The following is a 21,420-nucleotide window of genomic DNA, read 5'->3' as shown; positions in this document are numbered from 1 at the left end:
AGTTACAAGAGTGTCTGTTTGTAGTCGGCGAAGGGTGTGTTCTTCTGCCTTGTCTGGAGTTTTGTGAAGTGTAAGAAATAACAAAACATTCGGAGAGGCACGCACAGACAGTGCTATTCAATCACTCCTTGTGCAAGTGCTTGGCGTCAGCGAAAAATGACACTTTACAGCCAACGGCGGTGGCAGCGGCGACGAAGCCGGCGGCATTGGTAGAAACACAGCCTTTCCGGTAATTAAGTAATCTGATAAGGCTCGGCTGAGGTAGCGAGGCTGTGTCAAGCTGTTCGATGGTGTTAGCTGTGTGGTAGGGTCTCTATCGGGAAGTGATTCGCGACCATCCCCGATGACAAGGTTCGGACATTGGAAGGGGGCAGGCTTACCCTCCCGAACTGAATTTCGTGCCTGCTTTGTGGACACTGTGTGCATGTGCCATTAAATCATGTTAATGGCACAAATTGACTGAACGCAGATTAGTCGCATCATATGATATTATCACCTGTGCAGTTTTTCTTTTTTTTCTAGTTGGGGGAAGGGAGAATCGGGATTGAATTTACTGATTTTTACCTTCAGTTCGTCTTTTCAAAAATGTTATTTGAATTTGGTGAACATCATAATTCAATATTTATTCCTGGATGAGCAGCAGTTCGCTGCTTTTCCCGTAATACCAATCTCCATCTTCAGGCGTCGCTGTAGACCGCAGCTTGCTTGAAGTACGTGTGCAGACTGCATGAGCGGTGATCCACTTTAGCGAGGGAGCTTCAGGCAGCATCTCGGATATGGAGGCCTGTCAGTTCCATTAAGGAAGGGATTTTCAATCCCCAAACCTGGAGGTCCGCATCTGGAAAGTAAATATTGATCAAAGCAAGTAGTGTTAAATATATTAACAATCCTGTCTTTGCGACGCATGGGGCATTTTAAAGGAGCATTTATGAATGTGGTCTAATTGCACCACAGTGCTCATACAAATGCATGTCCAAATTTCTTCCTGATGTCTTCTTCAAGACAGCGGAGTAAAGAATTCATCTTCACGAAACAAGATCGCCTTATAGCAGCGCTCGTTGAGGGTTCTTTGTAAACGTGACTTGTACACGCTATTCGAAAATATGACCTTAAAAGTGCTGCAGTCAGTACCACTTCCAATTAGGAGAAACTCCTTGTACGCTGCTGGGATATGTTTGCGAAATATTGAATCTTGAGCTTTTCATGTTACGACCGCTTCTGATGTTCTCTTATCTAACTCCGTCTACATAGACCCCCTTATTAAGAACGACGGTGACGCTGCGCCTGTATGGCTTCTAATACTTTCTGGTGTTGCAACTGGCTGTATCTCAGGCTCCTGTGTGCGCTTGAGCTCAAGTTAACAACCGCAAAAAAATGCAATGGTGACATTAATAGATAAGCCTCCATAGATGGAGTACCGTTTACTGTAGGCTTTAACTGTGATTGATTTACTTCGCACGGAATCATTTATATTTGTTGACACACGCCTTTGCAAGCTACACGCTCTTTACAACAACGCATTGGGGAAGTGGGAGTGTCGGTAGTTTAAATGCACCGTTTGTCCCAAAGCACCATGGGCACATCTCAAGTCCGACTTCCGGTACATACATCCAGTTCAGTAAATTTTTTAGGGTAGCAATCCACTTAAATATTACATTCATGGGAGTTTGTGTTTGCCTGTTCTGTCCTTATATTTTTGCATAAATTGTTCCATTTGCCTGAAAAAAACCTCACTCGAACGGTTTTATGAAGACATGGAATCTGCTGTAGGTATAGTAAAACCGCAGTTCTTTGTATTGGTGGGCGATTGTAATGATCACAAATACTTTTTGAAAACTTGGATGCCTATTGGCAAGAAAACTCCCAATCGCTTAATTTCAAGCACATCTACATCTCGTTGAAAAGACATAAGGGATTTACTGTGAGCATTCACAATCCTCTCTTGCGTAAAAATTACGTCAATAGCTCCCCCCACCACGGAGGAAAAAATCGCCCCCGAAAATATTGAGTACCGTTTAATGCCAGGCGAATACTGCAGTCTTCCTGTCTCTTGTTATGAAGCCACTTTTACAAAAAAAATTAATAGAAAATAAAAATAAAAAGTTATCTGCCTTAAGAAGGACATCGTTTTATTTTTATGAAAATTTCTAAACGGATGAAAAATAAATTTGTTTCATTTCTGTTTTACCAAAATAGAATAACTATACATCCGATGCCAGCAGTCATAACTTTAGTTCATCTCAAGTCAGATTGCTTTTGCTCTTATACACATAAAGTCAGGAGCTGTAAAATGAATAAAAATAATGATGAAAGCATCAATTGTTTATTTACTATAAAGTAAAATTACTCACGGAGTGACTGTAGTTGAGCCCTTGACGCAGCGGACCTTCACACAGGGCTGCGCGAGGTTCTTGTAACTGCCATCTTCGATTTCATGGCCTTGAAAGGTGCAGTTACCTGAAATAAGTTTACCTTCAATGCAGTGATGTCCCGATAAACTTATCAAAGAACAACTTCAAGAAATGTGATTCAGATTTTTATTTTGCACTAGACGGACCTGAATTTCCAGAATGCCTTTTAACGTGCTCATTCGGTGATCTAATACTCCGCATCGCCTTAGGACTGAAACAGCGGCAAAGGTATAGCTTGTATCCGTTCGTGCTGCCTGCCAGTCAGTTTACAACCAAAAAACGGCGACCTTGGCGGTATATTGGTGGCTGACGTCACAGTTCGTGTGCAGTCTAGGTTGGTTATAACTGAACTTCTTATTTAAAATGCTCTTAGCGTTCATTGCTGCCAATTCTCACCATTCTCCTTACTGCCAGGGTGAAGGCCTGTTTTTTATTTTTGCTACGGCAGCGAAATAACGATGCGAATATGTTGCGATTCAATGACGAATTTGTATTTTGCTCACAACCATTTTATCAGTTTAGCGTGACATCAACTATCTACGCTCTATTACCGAAGGACAGCATTCAGCGATGCTACTTGGCTGCATCTTGATGCTCCTCGTGATTTGTATTTTTTTTTGCGAGGTCCATGCTGTAGGCTATTATGTTTATTGTTACATGCTGCTACAAGCGTTAAATTATTATGCAACGAGTTTAAAACCCGCACCTATATCACTCATTGCATAATTTTCCTCACCCCTATGGCCAATTGATTCTTGTTTACTTTGTATCATAAGTAAATCAGATTGAACAGTATGTTGCGCGTCGACATTAAAGCATACGTCCGTAGAAGGGTTCGGGTAATGTTCGACGAGGTAAATTTTATTAACGTGCTTTGATATTGTACAGCTCACGCTGGGTTTTGCATCTCTCTCTCACCCACCGCGGTGGCTCAGTGGTTACGGCGCTCGGCTGCTGACTCGAAAGACGTGGGTTCGATCCCGGCCTCGGCGGCCGAATTTCGATGAAGGCGATATTCTAGAGGCCCATGTGCTGTGCGATGTCAGTGCACGTTAAAGAACCTCCAGGTGGGGGAAATTTCCGGAACCCTTCACTACGGCGTCCCGCATAGCCTCAGTGGATTTGGGACGTTAAACCCCAATAAACCAATAAACCAAACCAAGCATTTCTCTCTCTTGCAGATCTCTGCGTCGCAGCTATTATTCACTGCGTCCTCTTATTATTAAAAAAGAACCGCTCAAACGGATGCTGCGAAGCCAAGATCGCAGCTCCACTGAGCCACCCTTGCGTCCTCTGGGCATGTTACCAGCAGAGGCACCTCCTCTCAGTCGCTCGGCCGCGCGGCCAGTCATCCCTCCCGAAGTCGGCCGACCACTGTCGGCAACATTTCGGGCAAATTCTCACCCGCAGAGGCGTCAGAAAATTTTGTAGCGGCACGGTATATCTGTTTCACCTAAAAGATAGTCAGGTACTGCGGAATGCAACAAGCGTGCCACTTTTGTGAGGACTTTCTGACGGCGTCGCTGCTGCTCCGTTGTGTGACGCATTATGCCGGTCGCCTTAATTGCAAGTTCTCAGCTGGGAAGATCCATGGGCGAAGAAATATGACATTCCATTCGCTCTTGTTTTGTATTCCTGAAGTCACTGGGCGACCTATACGACGCATCGATCAAAAGGCTTATAAACACGGTAGTTTTAATTTAAGTGCAACTCTGTGTTGAGACATTCGGTGGTTTTATAGAGCCTCTGAAAAAGTATAAAGCATTGTGGTTTAAATCAAAGCCTTGTTTAATACAACAATTTGTCTTGGCGCGAACAACAGAAAGTGAATAACCACAGAATAACTTTTTAGGAGGGTTGAACTAAATACACTTAATTTGTTCGCTCAAAACAAAGCCGTCTTTCGTGGTAAATAACATAGAAAAATTATTCTTGGTGCAAAAATACATGTTTCAAGGATGTTCCCGCCAAACATTATAACAAAATGTATTTTCCAAGATCAGTATACTTCAGATTTTCAACCACAATTTTCTATACCGCAAGCAGAGCTAATTAAATGGAACCCTGACAGTTGTAATTTCGTCCCTGAAACAAAACCATAAAAATGGCAAAACATTTTGAATCCTATCTCAGCCTACCAACCGCGCTTGAAGTTTCGTTGGCACATCAAATCCGGCTTGATTGATGATCCTATCTGTTTGGAACTGAAGCCAGAGTAAACAACCGATGTGACGGCTCTAGTATATTCATTCAAATATACATTTGTGAGCAGTGTGTATGCACCATTTAAGAATGTGGCACGCCTCTTTTTCAAAGCATTGCATCTAAATTTAGCGGTGGCGACGATAAAGACACACATTTTGTTTAAACCAGCAATTATGGCGTATGGTGTAAAATTAAAAAATCAGGACTTCTTCTCCGAGCGAAGGAACCCGAGCCTCCGCAATGCTTTCATTTTCGATACAAACGTGGATGCTGCCATAAAGCGCCTACCTTCAGTGATTACGTAGTAAGTGATTATGTAGTGAGATTACGTAGTGAGCTTGTTTCGAACACCAGTCCTGACATGTTAATAAGCGCTTTTTGGTTGCCTGAGGCAAACCCAGTGCTCGAATAATCATGCAGCGGCAAAGCTTGAAGAACAGCAGAAATCACATCCGCATGGTACATCCATGAAGCAGACCTCTGAGAAAGAATGTTTGAACAAACGTCTACCCAGGAGCATTGGCAAAAAAAGGTTAATAAAATGTGACACTTACAGCCGACCAACATCTTTATTAAAATCTTGGGACCAAGATTTTCAAAAACATCTTGTACTCACATGCCAAATTTCCACTCACTTCGCAGGTTAACACAGCAAATAACAGGAAGATGCTTCTACAACCTCTGTGGACGCTCATTCTGCGAGCGCTCTCCACAGCCCTCAAAATCAGCTGAAATGAGAGTGAAGCCGCAGAGCTTTTTTTTTCGACTCTGGTTTCCACTAAAAATTAAGATAACTAACATAGCGTTAATTAAAATAAAATACCAGGCTGCTTTACTTATTCCTAGCTCTAGACTGCTCCAGGCTCACATCACCTACTGTGACACCGACTGCGACATCAGCGTCTGCTTTAGTGGCGGGTGTTTCTTTTTGTCCACGGGCCTTTCAAACAGTGATGGGATTTGCGCTTTCATTGCACGCATTTTTTTCTATTTCAGAGGCTCGCTGTTATACGCACCAGTTCTACAGCTGTTCCCTTTTGAAAACTCATATACCACATAAAAAAACACCGCAGACAAACGTCAGTTGCGGGCTCAGCCGCATATCAGTGATGCGACAGAGGCCGATCTGTTGCACCTTTTCGTTGCGCAGGCTCTAACAGCTGCGCACGTCTACCTCGGTGTGACCGCATACTGCTGTGGGTGGAACGATTGCAACGGGTATAGCTCAGCCCTACTGGCATTGCCACCAAAACGTCCGAGAGGGGCAAGCGCTTGCTTGGCCCTGTCGGCATAGTCTTTCCAGGTCACTTTCAACAGAATAGATTCTTTTTTCCGCTTAGATCTAAAATAATACGCAATTAACAGGAACAAGCAAAAGGGACAGTTGTGCAAAACGTGCCGAAAACTACACAGTCTGCGTGCATCGGAAATGTTAGCAAACAGAATGAATGAAGAACGTAACAGAAAGACATAAATGCAGTAAGCAGCTGTCCATCAACACTCAAATTTCAAAAAAACGAGAGAAAGATGTAAATGGCAGAGTAATAGATCCTAAATTCGCGAAAACCGGCTAATAGGCAACACATAATAGGCAATATAATGACATCATACAGAATATAACAAGCAAAAAATACTAATCAGGTAAAGGCACACTGCGACTGGGACAGGGCGAGAGAAGTAGGCGAAAAAAGCGACGCCACCAAAATACAGCCAATTTAACAGAGGATCGGAATCGCTCAGTACATACATATTGCAACAAGCTAAAAGCGCAACGCACCCGTGGCTTCGCGCTGCCCTAACGACAAGGTGGTGTTCATCGGACCGCTGTAGTGATGGTGCAGTGGTCCGATGAACCCCACCTTGATCCTCGCCAAGATTCTCACCCCCACACGTGAGGTATACAAGAAAAACGCAGGAGTGAATCATCTGCAATTCACTTGGTAGTGCAGTAGCGACTGCCCCGTTAGGTGTCCTGCCTCCGTTTGTGCAGGTAATTAGTTCCATTCTTTGCATGCAAACTATGTCCTGTATCTTGCTCTTTCGTGTCCTTAGGGCTGCGTCGCGATGACCTTCTACACTCTCGGCGTCATCCCTGAGTGGCTAAAAATTCTAGTTCATGTTTACGAAAATTCTGCACCTCAGCCCGCTCTGCTTCCGTACCAACCTTATGAGAAGACGTAATTAAGACCTTAAAATGGTGGCCTTAGCCAATGAAAACGTTGCATTAGCTTTAAGCAGCATCAATAAGTAGGCGAGTTTGTAACCCGTAGAGTTAATAACAGCGAAAACGACCCCGATAAGTGACAAAGACAACCCAGAACTTCACTCTTCGTTTAATTTTTTGATTTCTTTATAATCAGTGCATGTCTTGCAGTGTGTTATTCGACATTTCTCGTCGGTCGCCTTGATTCCTTCAAATTTTTCTGTTTACAGCACTAGTAATGGGATACTAAAATTTCTGAAATATTAAAACACACACTCTTCTTAGCACCAGTGCGAAGGATGATACAACTACGCTAAGAAGCCATAATCCTTTGTGAGTCAGAGCCTATATTGTGGTTTCTACTGTGTGCGTCAACCATCAGGCTAGATTTCAAAAATAAGAGTTCAATAGAATTCACTAATTGATTGATAGCATTTGGGGCCTAGAGTTTCTTAATTGTGAAATGTAAGTATTGCTTGATATATTAGGAAACATGAAATAAGCGCATAAATGCAATTAGAAAACAATAAACCTTGTTTACCTCACAGCAACAACACATCACAGGCTTATACAAAAAATGAAATACAAAGGGAGGACTACGCCTTCAGCTGGCAGTAAAGGTCCACCAGGAACATTTTAGATTCCTGTGTCGTTAGCGTCAAGTTTAGAAGAAAGGTTTTAAAGCAGGCCGCCTGTCCTTAGTGGCTTCAATTTTCACTTTTTTTTAATACTTTGGAAATGGACCCCTCTCTCTAAAGGTTAGGGATTATAACACGTGTACTAGCAAAAATGAAGCTACCGTATTCACTCGCATATAGGTTGACCACGAATATAGGTCGACCCCTATACATTGGGCTCGCCGAGAAGTAAAAAAAAATTATTCCAATATAAGTCGACCCATATCTTTTGAAAAACATGCACATACGACGTAGTACAAGCGCACACTTCATCTGACTTTAATCTCAGAAAAGCGAGCAGATATACAGAAACCTAGGCATGCGCAGAAAGAAACCTGATGTGCGATCAAAAGAACCGTTCAAGATATGAAATCTCAGCTTTAAAAAGGTTCACAGATGTATCGCTGACACAACGTTGTCCTCTTTTTCTTATGTGGTATGCCTCCGAAACCTATCGTGCTTTACTATCACCGCTCCTGCCCAGAACGACAAAAGATACTGCTTCCTAAGCTGTCTACCACGATAAGACCACAGATTTGAGCGAAAGAGCAATGCGAGTACACACAGAAATTCACTGTGTGCATCCTCATGATGATGATGAAGACCTGCGTCAAGAATGTAAGTCGAGGTTCATTGGTCACGAATATAGGTCGATAACAAATTATGGGCTACATTTCTGAAAAAAATAGGCTAGCGAGTAAATACGGTAGTAATTTTTTTACAATCTGCATATGACGTTATTGGCTAGCAATTTCTGGCACGTTCTGGGCAAGTATCACTGCCATGGAAGAGCAAATGAATCTGCAGCAAGATGAGGAATAATGCCAAGAGCTGCGAAATATTATTAGAAGGTGAGTTGGACCTGAAAAAACAACAGGTGATTTCATGCTATAAATGAAGAGGTTTACTACAATCAGTATGCATACGGTGCGCAATAAACCAGAACTTCGATACCTCAGCACTCAGATTACTTCATCCCAAGCTCATGAAGGTGGCTTAAACTGTCATTCTTGGTATAAATTTTTTCTCCTGTGCAGATTCTCTATGGGTCACCAGTAAGCCATACATAACGCCCATTATTTTAGGGCTACCGATTTAGTTTGCGACTTTTTGCCCCATCTGTTACTTAGTGCACATAGTTCACGAAGTCATCTTTCAAGCAATATTCCCGCAATTAGTAGCATAGATACGAACTGTACAATTCTAGTGTGGAACTGGCGAGCGTGATGTGCCATCATTTTTATCGAGCATCGGAAACTCCTACGTAGGCGCACCTTCTATCAAACGACCCTGTTCCGTGATTCCTTTGTGCCTGGAGACAATCACTTAAAACGATAAGAGTAGCACTGACCATCTGGATAATAACAGATAGTGTATTCTCAGTCGAGGCGGCAAAGGCCTCAGACCACAGACAGCAACCAGACCGCAGTTTTGACTGTTATCTTGGTGGAAGCATTCTTTTCAGCCTACTCTGGTGCACTTGTGTTTTGGATCGATTTAATGTAATAGTGATGCTTGTATAACAATTTTTGCCCTGTGTTGACTATACGAGGCCAACATTTGGCTCACCCATCTGTAAGGAGATAGCAGCATACGCCGACAAAAATCTCGCAGGATGGTTACTAATATGTAGCGTGAGAATCAAAGATAGCTGCTGAGGCATTTCCATTTCTTTATATTCTGAGATACAACATTTGATAACGACATAGATATGTGCGTGGTACAGAGCCCACATATAAGCAGGCATACATTTTTCTTCTCCCACACACATTTGTTCTTCGTCTACCACTCCTTTCCTCATCAGTCCACAGTTCCAAGCACGTGGCACCACTGCTGCTTGAGAAAATACTTCTAGACGCAAGCAAGCGAAACAATGCCCTTTTCTTTTCCATAGGCCTGTGGCCTATGTTGCGCTCCAACCATAATGAAGTCTGGAAAACACTGAGCCCTACGCGCTTCTATCCTCTCAAATTGCAAGTGTAAAATAAACCCCAATGTAGAGTCATAGCTCAAGTACAAGGATCGGCAGCCTGTTGTCAGTGTTTACTAAAAAACGTCAAAAATATTCACAAACTTTCTATCCACCATCCACTTATGCTCGACGTTATGTCTGGTGTTGATAATATTTTGACGAACAATATGATACTAATAGTCGATACATAGTAATTTACATCATCAGCTGGTTTCCCTGTTTACTAGCACTGTTTATAAGCTGGTTTATTAGCACTAAATTTCTTTAAACACTTCAGGCATCAATTTTTTTATAAATATTTTACCAGTCCTTGTCATGAGCTTTTACACTGCCAGAAAGTAAGTATGATCAACCAATTCTATCAACAGGTCCCTTTGTTGTAAACTTAAGAGCCTCATTCCCTTCCACTGCATTGGTTTAAACTCAGTGAAACAGAAAATGTATATTGACGTGGTTACATTCGTAGTGTTGGCTAAATAAGTCCTCATTAGAGAGCACAGCTTCATAATACAGCTCTAGTATAAAAGCCAACGGAACTCGCTGAGGTTCTACACACAAAACTTTACTTGAGGTTTCCGCTAAGATTCAGCATAAAAATTTCTGCGAACGCGCTTGGGACTTAAAGTTTTTACGTATAGAATCGTCTCGCAGCTTTCTGACTGAAAGTCAACGCTTTATCCAAGCTAGCAAATATGCTTCAAGTCATTTTTGGGTTAGTTGAATTGCTCCTCTAGCTACGGCGCAGCCCTTCTATTTTCAGATTTCCTATATTTTGCATGTTGCTGTCTTTTCTCCTATCTAATGATTTGTACTAAATTATAAGATCACCACGTTCCTCTGACAGAGCTGGCTTCATCCTTGAGAGAGGGCCCCTCCGCGGTGGTGGCCAAATTTCGATGGGCGCAGAATTCTAGATGGCCGTGTACTGTGCGATGTCAGCGCACGTTAAAGAACCCCAGGTGGTCGAAATTTCCAGAGCCCTTCACTATGGCGTCCCTCGTAGCCTGAGTAGCTTTGGGACGTTAAACCCCAATAAACTAAACCAAACCTTTAGGGAAGTCAAAGTTTATTTGAAACCGTGAGGCACTGACCAATATTGGGTACTATCTTCATAAAGTTGTTGATTTCTTTCCGCTTTCAGGCAAACCTGCATTTGTTTAAATATGTTGCGTTCGATAAGCAAATAATATTGGGTTGTTTACATGAGGTCTCCCCGATTAGTCGGGTTTGTTTTCTTGAGTTTAACGTCCAAATTAACTATGCAGGAGGCCGTTGTGGAGGCCTCTGGAAATTTCTCCCACATGGGACTTTTTAACGTGTACGATCTGTTTCAGCGCTCGCTGAATGAAATAAGTGTGTAATTACGATATTGATGCCAATATTGTATATCACAATGTCTTATACTCGTTTCAAGCGGCGGTAAGGAGAGCTGGAAGAATTTCGTTTTCATTGTTCATGTAATCAATTAGTACAATACGGCACATGATCTTAATCGAATTTTTATTTGCACAATTTAGATTTTTCAGTGCTTTGACTTCTAAATGCTACCAAGTATACTGAGGCGTTCTTGCATGCGGTCACTTCTTAGAACTGCGCTCGCCGATATCGTTGGCGCTCACAATTCAGTGGGAGGCCGGCCGACAGCAGTGCGGGAAATGACGCTTGGCCTTTTTGACATCCATGAGCCCATTTTTCCAAAATGTCCTTTAACCATGTGCCCTAGCTGCTGGCAACTAGAGAGGAAGATAAAAGGAAAATAAAAACCTTTTGCACAGTATGATTATAACTGGCCGTTACGACTAACAGTCTTCACGCAAATAACAGGAGTTATATTCGCTGTCAGAAACCCTCCTGTTCCCTATACAACCTTGAAGTCGCAATTAAACCCCTTCCCATCGATCACAACCACTGTACTGGTTGCTTGAGAACACAGCTTGAGAAGGCGTAAAAAAATAATTTCTACAAACAGCTAAAAAAAATGAACAGAAGATACGAGCACAATAGTCTCGATTTTGCTTTCAACTGCAGTCCGATGCTCTTTTATACTTTTCAATAGACCTTTGTTGAGTGTCGCGTTAGTCGCCGGAGCGCCTGTCGGGGTCGTCACCGGTAACAACCTTCAGCGACGACTATCGTAAGCAGCAGCACTGGCGAGAGTAACATATATGTAATGCGCCGGCCTTCTTTATGTCGCTCCAGTATTACATGCGGCAGTTTTAATTGAATAATTGGGTTTATTATTAACAAAGTGGTCTATAGACAACGAACTAACACTAGTGCTGTTGGCAATCCATTCGTTCACTTAACTGCTCTAGGTATTTTCAGCATTTGTGCAGAATAGCAATTGGTACCGCACTTCACGAGGGATTGTCTTTCAGGCTTTTCTTCACGTCGCAAGATGGGATCTATGGCGAACAGTAACAAGCTTTGGTTGAAAGCATGTCTATGGACGTAAGTGCAAACTCGAAAAGGACATTGATGCTAACAGTCCTTATAGTACCAGTAATGAAGTTCTCTTATGAACCGCGAACGCGAGCGTTAGAGCCTCTTATTTGGTTCTCCGGTGGACATGATTTATGCTACTGTTTCGCAAGCTTGCAAGAAATATTGTCTTATTATTCTGCGGGAACAAAACTGTGTGTTAAAGAATTATTATTTATTCTATCTTTCGCTGTTTTCAAACTTCCACAGTACGAATAAAGGAAGAAAAAAAATAAAGGAGTTAGCAAAGATGGCCTTTAAAGTCGCCATCGATATCTTCCTCCACCATTTTGTAACAGTAGCATAGGACGAAACAAGCTTTCAGTTTTTTTTATAAAGCCTTCTCTGAAAGACTGCTGACTACGTTTTGAAACGTTTCTCGTCTCTTTTAGCCTAGCCTAGAAATTTGGTTGCGGAAAATTCTCCGAATGCTTGTACAGTGCATTCTAAACATCTTATGACTTTGAGGTAACGATACCCACGTGGTGGTGTTCAGCTCGCCATTCGAGCACGTGAGGCGTACACATGGATTGCGCATGTTCTCGACATGCCCATTTGGGACTGTCTTTCCGTTCAAGTAGCAGTCACCTGCGGAGAGTTTACTATGAATGGGCTATTGGCAACATGTAAACACCGGTAGAAAGCAGCAGAGAATGCGCTCTAATTCTTATGTTTCACTAAACTGGCTCCTTTGTCCCGAAAAATACGTCTTCTTTCCAATGCACTGCATCAGACATTCATGATGGTTATTTTAAAGATGTACTTATAGTATGGCTCCCAATTGGCTGTGCACTGGAGCAGTGGTTTTCCCCTGGGAAAATACTATCTGTGCGGATAAAAGTAGTAGCAAAAGGCACAGTGTCTAATATAATGGAAAAAAGTGGGATCTTGATGATGGTGAATATTTATGGCGTTAGGGGAACTTTTGCCAAAGAGCGCGTTGGCACAAAATAATTTTCGTTTTCTTTCCACGAAGTGTCGTCGGAGGCTGATTTTCCAATCATTTTCCCCCGGGATTCCGAGCACTTTGCCATAGTCAAGCATATACGCTTTCTATCACCTGCGGGTACCCGGCGGCATTAGAATTTGACCCCGTACCTCCTACATACGAGGCAGAAACTCAAATCACTAGGCTAAAGCTGTGGGGATCTCGTTGCAATCTAAGCTATTTCAGCGTTAATGTTATTACTTCAATTTAGTACTTCCCACTCTCGCAACAGTTTGCCACTTTGTCGTTATGAATGACTAATATTTGAGGTCTCTCTGGCCAGACAGCGCATTTAAGTTCTGAGTAGAGCCTATTGCGCCTGTGCCGTCAGTGCGATGTACAGAATTCGCGCATTATAAACTGTGAACCCTACTACGGCCGAAAAGCCGGGGCCTACATGGATCCTTTGCAGTAACTTCTGTTTTGTTAACTTCCACCTTCACGTTCTGGCCCAAAGGCTCCTGCATTTTAGTTCAAACCACTTTGTTCGTTTCGCAATTGGACGCGTTCCGAAGCCTATTTTTTGCGCTTCGCAGTGTGGTGACGCCTACGCTGAGTTGTGCTGTGCATACAGCGCAGGGGTAGCATCGTATTTAACGATCATTTCGGAGTCGCCGATACAGGAATCAGGGTCTGTGGAACTTAACGAGAGCGCCACTTGTGTGATCGTTTCTCTGGGCGCTGCTGATTCTCAAGAATGCGATGCATTATGCCAAATGGCTTAATATCACTTATTTGGCTCGTACGTTTTACTGGCCGAGAAATGCAAAATCGTAATTTTTTCCCTTGCTTTGTGTTTCTGGAAGTTATGAGGCGATCGCTCAGACGTAAGGGTCGATTATCGCGTAATACTATCGTAAAAAGTTTTAAAACTATTCCACCCCAATCGAATTTACACTACATTTATTACCCATTCATCAAAGCTTACAGCACAATTGCTTTAAATTTGATAGCGTAAGATTCTCTTACATAAGAAAACATTTCTATGGCCAAAAGCAGACGAATTGAACCGCCAGAATTTCGCTTTTTTTAAAACACCAAATAATTCGTGTTTATTTCATAATATTTTTTAGATAGAAAAGCCGTTGTGATGAGAATTTAAAAATAAAAGTTCAATTCGTGTTGGTTAATATGCACAGAGAAGTTAACTTTGCAACTTCCATATGTCACTGTTTATGTCAGCAGAGTTTTGTATACGGAAATCAGAAGAAAATATTAGCAACCCTGCAGTTTAGAACTTCTTTCTTTGAGGAGCAGTAGAAATATTGACAACAAAATTTTAGTTCTCTGTAAATTTGACATATTCCTGAAATACAAACGGGCGCATGTCGTGTACCTTGAGTGACAGCCAGTACTGCCTCCCACTGGAGGCAGGGTCATCCGCCAGTATGAGGGCTCTAGCTGGAATCGTGACGCTTCTGACAGACTCGACATTTGCGTGGTTAGGGTTATGAATGCACATGTGTATGAAAACAGCTCTGGCCCGAGCTGGATATGAACAAAAGCTGGCTGGGAGCCAGAGGCTCGTCATATGGATTATTCCACTCGGCAATGGAGGGAACAGAACGCGCAATATAATTTTTCATGCCGCACTAACACAGTGCTCTCAGCAAGGATCTAGGACGGCGCACATGAAAAGAGGTAGTGCTGCTTAGCCTGCCCTATCAGGATTGCATGAAATCAAATATGGCGTCGCAGAGGGGCAGAAATGAATCCATATTGTCAATACTATCATCCGCCTACATCGTGCCTAACTGTTCCCTGTTTGTGTCCGCTTTTCGTTGGCAATGGTGCTAATTCAGGCGCATAATGAGCCTGACTGATTAGATATGCGGCTTCAAGGTTTGGAAGTGCTGCTTGCAGTGAATGCGAGAACGTGCAGGTGGCATGATACGGCTGCTCTTAGCATGTATTTTATTTCAATAATATTTATACTAATAACTTGATCAGCTATCGCTTTACGTGCTGCATTCTAGAATGGGCCAAGGCGGTCCTGCAAAGAACTGAAATAAAATATGATATTGGCGGAGCAAAATAACCCACATTTTAGAACCATTCATTAAATTACGTGGGGTGAAATTCGAAGGTCAATAGGCCTTCTCGCCGCGAAGTATATTTAGCCCGCGCACGCGGCCCTTTTCGTAAAATATAGATGCAGCGAGGAAGCGTCTACAGTAAATGATTGCTGTGGGAGCTGTGTTCCTCGCTTTAACGTCAGAGGAATCCGGTCTATATCTTCATGATTTTTTCCCGCACCAGTTGCGACATGTTCATAAATTCTTGCAACGTTCAAGGCAGACTCTGAACTCTAATTAATAATGCACCGACAAAGCATCAAGAGCTGAAGAAATCAAAGTGACATGAAAGATCTCTAAAGCAGACCTCAAGGGAAAAAAAATATATCAAGACAACCGCTGGCCTTGTGCAACCAGGCAGGTAAAATGCGAATTTTACAGCCTAAACAAAATTGTGACAAAATCACAAGACTAAAAATATAAAGAACGTTGTACTCACGGGCTGAATTTTCACTCTCTTCGCAGCTAAGCACGGCAAAAATCAGGAAGACGCTGAGGCAACAAATGAGGGCAGGCATTCTGCGCATGCTCGACCGAGCGCTTGGCCGTAATAGAAATGAAACGTAGATAAAACCTCAGAGCATTTTCGTGTGACGCTTGTCACAGGCAACGAGGATGACGAACTTAGCGGGGCTTAAAACAAAAACTACGGCTCTATACCTTGTCGTAATTATTTCCCGCGCGAAGTTTCAGTCTTCTGCCGTGACACGGACTGCCACATCAACAGCTGTATTACATACGTAAGTCTCTTTTTGACCATGGTCTGTTTAATCAGGGGTTGTACCTTTTCAGTCATTGTACTCGCTTTTTTATGCAGAGGTATGCTATTGCGTTCGCCTGTGTCGCAGCTGCTTTCTTCACGAATACGCGATTACTGGATACTAAAAGAGAACGCAGTCATGCATTCTTAGCTACGGGATTGGCCCCCCAGCCGTGATGGCTGCGCCGGCTCATGTGTGTGACCTCTTCGTTTCAGGTTGAAACAGCTGCACACGTCTAGTGGGTGCGTCCGCTGCCTGCGGAGCCAACAACGACAGCATGGTGGGCAGCTCAGCACTGCCCGCATCGTCACCCACAAGCCTCATATGGTTCACCGCTCGTTTCCCTCTGTAAACTGCACCCTTCTAATTACTACGAGCAAAAAAAGATTCGTTTTTTTTTTTGCGCGAAGAAAAATAGGAAATATGCCAGAAATAGGAAGACGGAAAGGAAACAGTTCGGCAAAAGGTACCCCCACAAGGCCTGCCTTCTCCTATAACGCCAAGAAAAAGAAGTACTGAAGAAGCAAGACAAAAAAGAAAAAATAAGAGGCCCAAGAAAAATGTTCATGACTCTAAAACAAGATAAGTAATATATAAAATTGATATATATAAATGATAAATTAAAAGGCAATAAATGTGCGAAAACAAGTTTAAAAGCAGGACACAGTCAATGGACGATGGAAAAGTTCTAAGGAACAAATATTGCTTTAAAAGAAACAGAAAGCAAAAGAATTCAGGCGAACAAGAAAATTAAAAAAACTGACCTAACGGCAAAAAAAATAATCAGCCAGCCAACACAACCCACAAATTAAGAGAGGATGTGAACAGTCTAGTAATTAGCTACAGCATAGAGTAACAAACAAGGCCAGCGTTACGAAGGCTTTCGAAAGCGACAACCTGCCATAGCAGTGTATAGAAGTGAATATAAACTTAATAATCTAATTCCTTTTCCCCTTCGGTGGCTTGTTCTGAAGTATCCTGCGGGCGAGTTTGGCTGAAGCGTCGAAAGGCGTAGAAGAGTTATTGCGCGCGGCAAAAGCAGAACCAATACAAGTGACACTCTGAGCCGGTTTATGTAGCAGTTTGTTGGTCCTCGAGAATTTAATTTGTGCGACGTCATTCATTACGCGTCAAATTGGACCGCCCTGCCGCAAACGTTGAAAGTACTAGTTCGCGCCAGTGCGCACAGAGGACGCCATCAAACAATCAAGCGGAACTTTGCTCGAACATTGCTTCGCGCTGCTTCGCAAACAGTGCGCCACGGATCCTTGAAGCGGCGCTCAGTGCCCAAATCCGCCCATGTTTTCTTCTCTCCTTGCTCCTCTCACTGCTCCATCGTGGCACGTTACCAACGACGCCAACAATGCTTGCGAACTGGAAAACGTGTCCCTAACTGCTTTGGCATCAAAAACACTCCGCCCCGCGGCCTTGCTCCACTATTTCGACAAACTGGCCTTCCTCGGCGCGGTACCCTCTCATTTACTTTAGAAAGATGGCATGCGCACATGAGACAGTCACAAGAAAGAAGACGGCCCGTCCAGTCTTCTTTCTTGTGATTGTCTCATGTGCGCATGCCATCTTTCTAAAGCAATATGAACCAACTTGCCCAACAACGCATCCTGCTGAATTCTCATTTACTGTATTACACTTGCAAGTTTCGCTCCTGCGCGCTTCAGGATACTCACCAAGTTCCCGGCGCCAATAATCCGCAGTAACTTTGAAGCACGAAAATGCGACACGATTACATGCCAAACACATCACTGAATCATCTGCTATTGACTCTGCAGCGCAGCAACAATTACCGGGTTAGTTCTGCTGCGTGGATTGATTATTGTGCAGGAAGACTGTTCCTTTCATATTATGCGCAGAGTTAACACTGTGCCACGTCGCTTTAGCTGCCGAGCTCTCAGCGTTATTTCGCATTGTCCGTTTATTTTCTCGTCGCGATGCACGAGTGATTAGTATTTTCAGGACAAAAATAAAAAATCTCGAGCCCTCACCTCCTCCACTACTGCGCCAACCTTAGAGGACATGTTTAAAGTCTTAATTCCTTTATTCCTATGTTTCTAAATGCCGGTCAAATACTCGCAAGGATCAATAAATTGGCTTGTTGGCAATGGCAAAAAATGTTATGACTGAAAGCTCCATACTTTTGTATTCAGTTTTGAGTCAACGCCTCTCTTGTGCTCTCTTCTTCTACGTGCTTCGTTCGTCCCACTGAATACCTCAACTGTTTATTCTTCACACAGTTATTCGACAGACAACAGTAGTTAGAAAATTCTGGAATTTGATACCCATTATTTCATATAACAGACGAAGGTCGATACATGGAGGTGAAGTACGCACAAAAGAGCGGCCAACTCGTCCCACAAAATGCAATTCCGCTGTGACTCCATGCCTATCGTATCATTTCTTCTGCATGTCTCGTATAGGGCGAGACTTATTAAAAGATTCGTCTAATAGGAGTGACGTTCAATAATGTGATGATGTGTATAAGCTCCTAGTTGTATTAAAAAAACGAAACAGCGTAAAATAATTCGCAACCAACAATAATTACTATTTTTTTTAAATATAAATCCTCAGCACAAACACAGACCTCCACAAGATATCGAATGCATAACACAGATTTGCCCGTCAGCTGCCAAAAGAGCGTTTAGACAATTAAAACTTAAAGCATGTGATATGTAAGTGTCATGTTTAGCTGTGAGTTTTTGTACAGAAGATTCCTGCGTATAGACGGTAACGCTGTAGAATTCATATTGTCAGTATGGAGGAAGTTATTTTTTTTTTGCACAAACGCTAATAATTCATGCACGTACGCACGTACGCACGTAACGAATAAAAGCGTTCATATTGCAGCAGCCTGTAGCATACGTCATTCACTGGCAACTGCAGTGTTATATGAGGAACGTTCTGGACAAGCATCTCTGCTCGGTATGGTCGAACGGCGGATTGCTGGTTGACCCGAACGGCCAAGTTCTGGAAAAAGCCAATCAAAGGTGAACTAGAACCGAATAAAGTGCATGTCCTTACCGGGATTTTCGCGGAGCATGGTAAGTGTGAATTTGTATTAGTCCCACGATTACTAGATCCCAAAACTCTTCACAGGAATGAAACTTCCCATTTTTAATATCTACCAATTCCAGGTTTATACCTGAAGCTGAAAGCCTGCGCTCACAATGAAAATACGATTCTTCGACGAAACAAAATCTTAACTGCAGTTTTCATACCCTGAATTAGACAGAATTCATGATAGCCTAAATGCTAAAATATATTATTTCTGCAACATTCGAGTATTTTCCAAAACCTACTTACCTTACCGTCTTTAAGAAAAAGCAGTTCGTAAATTCTTAAAAACTCACCTCAACACCCCACTGTAAGAATATTTTCATCAAAAATACAACATACAAAATTCAGGGATATTTAAGAAGAAAGACGTGTCTTACATGCCCCAATTAGTTCTATGCTTTAAAGCGCGGTAATGTCTAAGATCCGCTGCTTATGACCAAAGTAAGATCGGTTATTACTCAATAAAAGTTTATTACTCAATAAACTTTCAACTTTCAACTTTCAACTTTCAACCTGCTACCAAACTCGACATCTCTGATAATTAAGCGTGTTTTACGGAATATTATGGAGGCGCGTTTTACGGAACGCCGAGATTCTTTCAGCGTTATCGAAGTACAATATTTTCGAGAAGGCTTCGTACTAAGAGGTATATAGATACGGTTGCAAGCACGGTTACCTCATGATTATTTTGTGGCTGTACAAACCGGCATCGATCATTTGCACAGGCATGGACCAAAACGTCTAAATCGGTGGTAAAAAACAGAGGGTGTTCTCTGTTCTTTTCTCAAGCCATGCTATGCTTGGGAACAAATTGCTTTCTTCTATTTTTAGTGCATTATACATGATGACGATTTTTTTTTATCCCATACATAGGATGCACATCTCTCGTCGGTAAAGGTATGTGCACGAACTCGACTTCTCTAAAGACAAAAACTAGATACAGAAAGGAACTCAAACTGAGAGCGCAATATTTGCGCTGAGACAGCAGCAACATAACTGAATTCACTGCGGTCTAGGCACGCCCACTAAAGACAAATTTGACCAAGGAGAGATGGCGTGGCTTTAATTCAGCTGCTATAGTCGTATACAACTTAAGTCTGCAGTGAAGCTCCGCCCACATTCAGCCTCCGCGCACAAAATTCCTCCACGACAAAATAGTAGTCCGCTGGTTTAACGTTTCTTGTTACGTAAACAAGAAGCTTATCAAAAGAGAAAGAATTATGAGCTCTAGAATTTTGATACATGGATTGTTTGATATAGTCAGACATGAAAAAGCTGATTTCATTTACTGTTGCGATTGGCCAGCGGAGTAATACAGGACGCAGCGGACCGCGGCCCAGTGTTAGCAACTGCTGTTTTTTTAAGTTGTATCCTACTATAGTGGGCGGGGGAAAACGCAGGTGGCGCCGCCTACCGGCCTCACACATAAGGCAGGTTCAAAATCACTATCATTATTGAGATAGTTAATCTTCATCATGTTCGGGCTTTCCTTGTTTATGCCTACGTTTTCTGTGAAAATGACGTTCAGCTTCATCACAAGTCTGAATGATAGAAAGGCAGAAAGCGTCTTTATGGCTTGGAAATGCAGTTTCCAAAGAAAGGGAGAAGGCGACCAAGGAGTGACTACCGCTCTTAGCGCCTATCTGGTCTTGCTTGGGTTGATTCAGATAGCGTGGCTAGCTTTTTCTGCGTCCTAATGAGAAATATGTACATCTGTCTCGTAAAACTTTAAACTATTATTCACAATAAGCTAAATCATCAGCACCATTTTTTTAAGATATCTCATATTATACATCGCAAAATGCAGTTATTACATCTCACGGCGAAGCACACGTAGAATGCACAATGTGTCCTATTTCCAGAAAACGCGTATACAGTGATGAAGCGTATAATGTAAATAATTACCGCGTAAATTTTTCTTGCGACTTTTAAATTAAATAGATCGGTCCCTGGCTTTAAGCTGATTTTACTAGACTAATGATTCTTGAGAAGTCCCAAGGAAACCAACTCCCCGAATCACTGTACAGCGAAAAAGCATCAAGCGCTGCATTGACCTCATTCACATGACAGATCTATGATTCACGCAGCTAAAAAAAAATATTTTAAGAAGGGTCTACCCAGGAGCTTATGCATACAGGTACATAAAATACGATATTCGATGACCTTACAAGTTATAATCATAAACATCTAAAGCCAATAAATTCAAAATCATCTTTTACTCACTTTTCAAATTCGCCGTCTCTTCGCATCTAAACACGGCAAAAGTCAAGAGGACGCTGAGACAACTTATCCCGGCGCGCATTCTGCGAGCGCTCTTCACAGTGCTCAGCCACAAAACGAAAGCGACGAGAACGAAACAGCATGCATTTGTTTGCGCTCGTTGTCACAGGAAATGAAAATAATAAATGGAACGAGAATGGAAAGATAAAGGCACGACTACCTTGCCTTTCCTAAGCTATTTCCTGTCCTACAATTGCATCACCTACACTAACAGCGACTGCCACATCAGCATACGTACCAGCTAAGGGTGTTTATTTCTGTTGACGGGTGTTTTGGTCTGCCGTCCAATCTCCAGCTC

General features: G+C 42.5%; 1 long non-coding RNA gene across 1 annotated transcript; it reads right to left on the bottom strand.

The window, feature by feature from the left end:
- Positions 1-484: 484 nt before the first annotated feature.
- LOC149348659 (uncharacterized) lies at positions 485-2,652 on the bottom strand. Its single transcript, XR_016292287.1, has 2 exons — positions 2,352-2,652; positions 485-838 (listed from the first exon to the last, which is right to left on the bottom strand). It is a non-coding gene; the product is annotated as an uncharacterized LOC149348659 (long non-coding RNA).
- Positions 2,653-21,420: the final 18,768 nt, after the last annotated feature.

This window comes from Amblyomma mixtum, chromosome 4 (genome assembly GCF_055824585.1).
Source record: "Amblyomma mixtum isolate Tamu chromosome 4, ASM5582458v1, whole genome shotgun sequence".
In the NCBI taxonomy this organism is placed as follows: Eukaryota; Metazoa; Arthropoda; class Arachnida; order Ixodida; family Ixodidae; genus Amblyomma; species Amblyomma mixtum.
The sequence above is the reverse complement of the archived record's forward strand: the minus strand, read 5'-3'. Positions and strand labels throughout refer to the sequence as shown.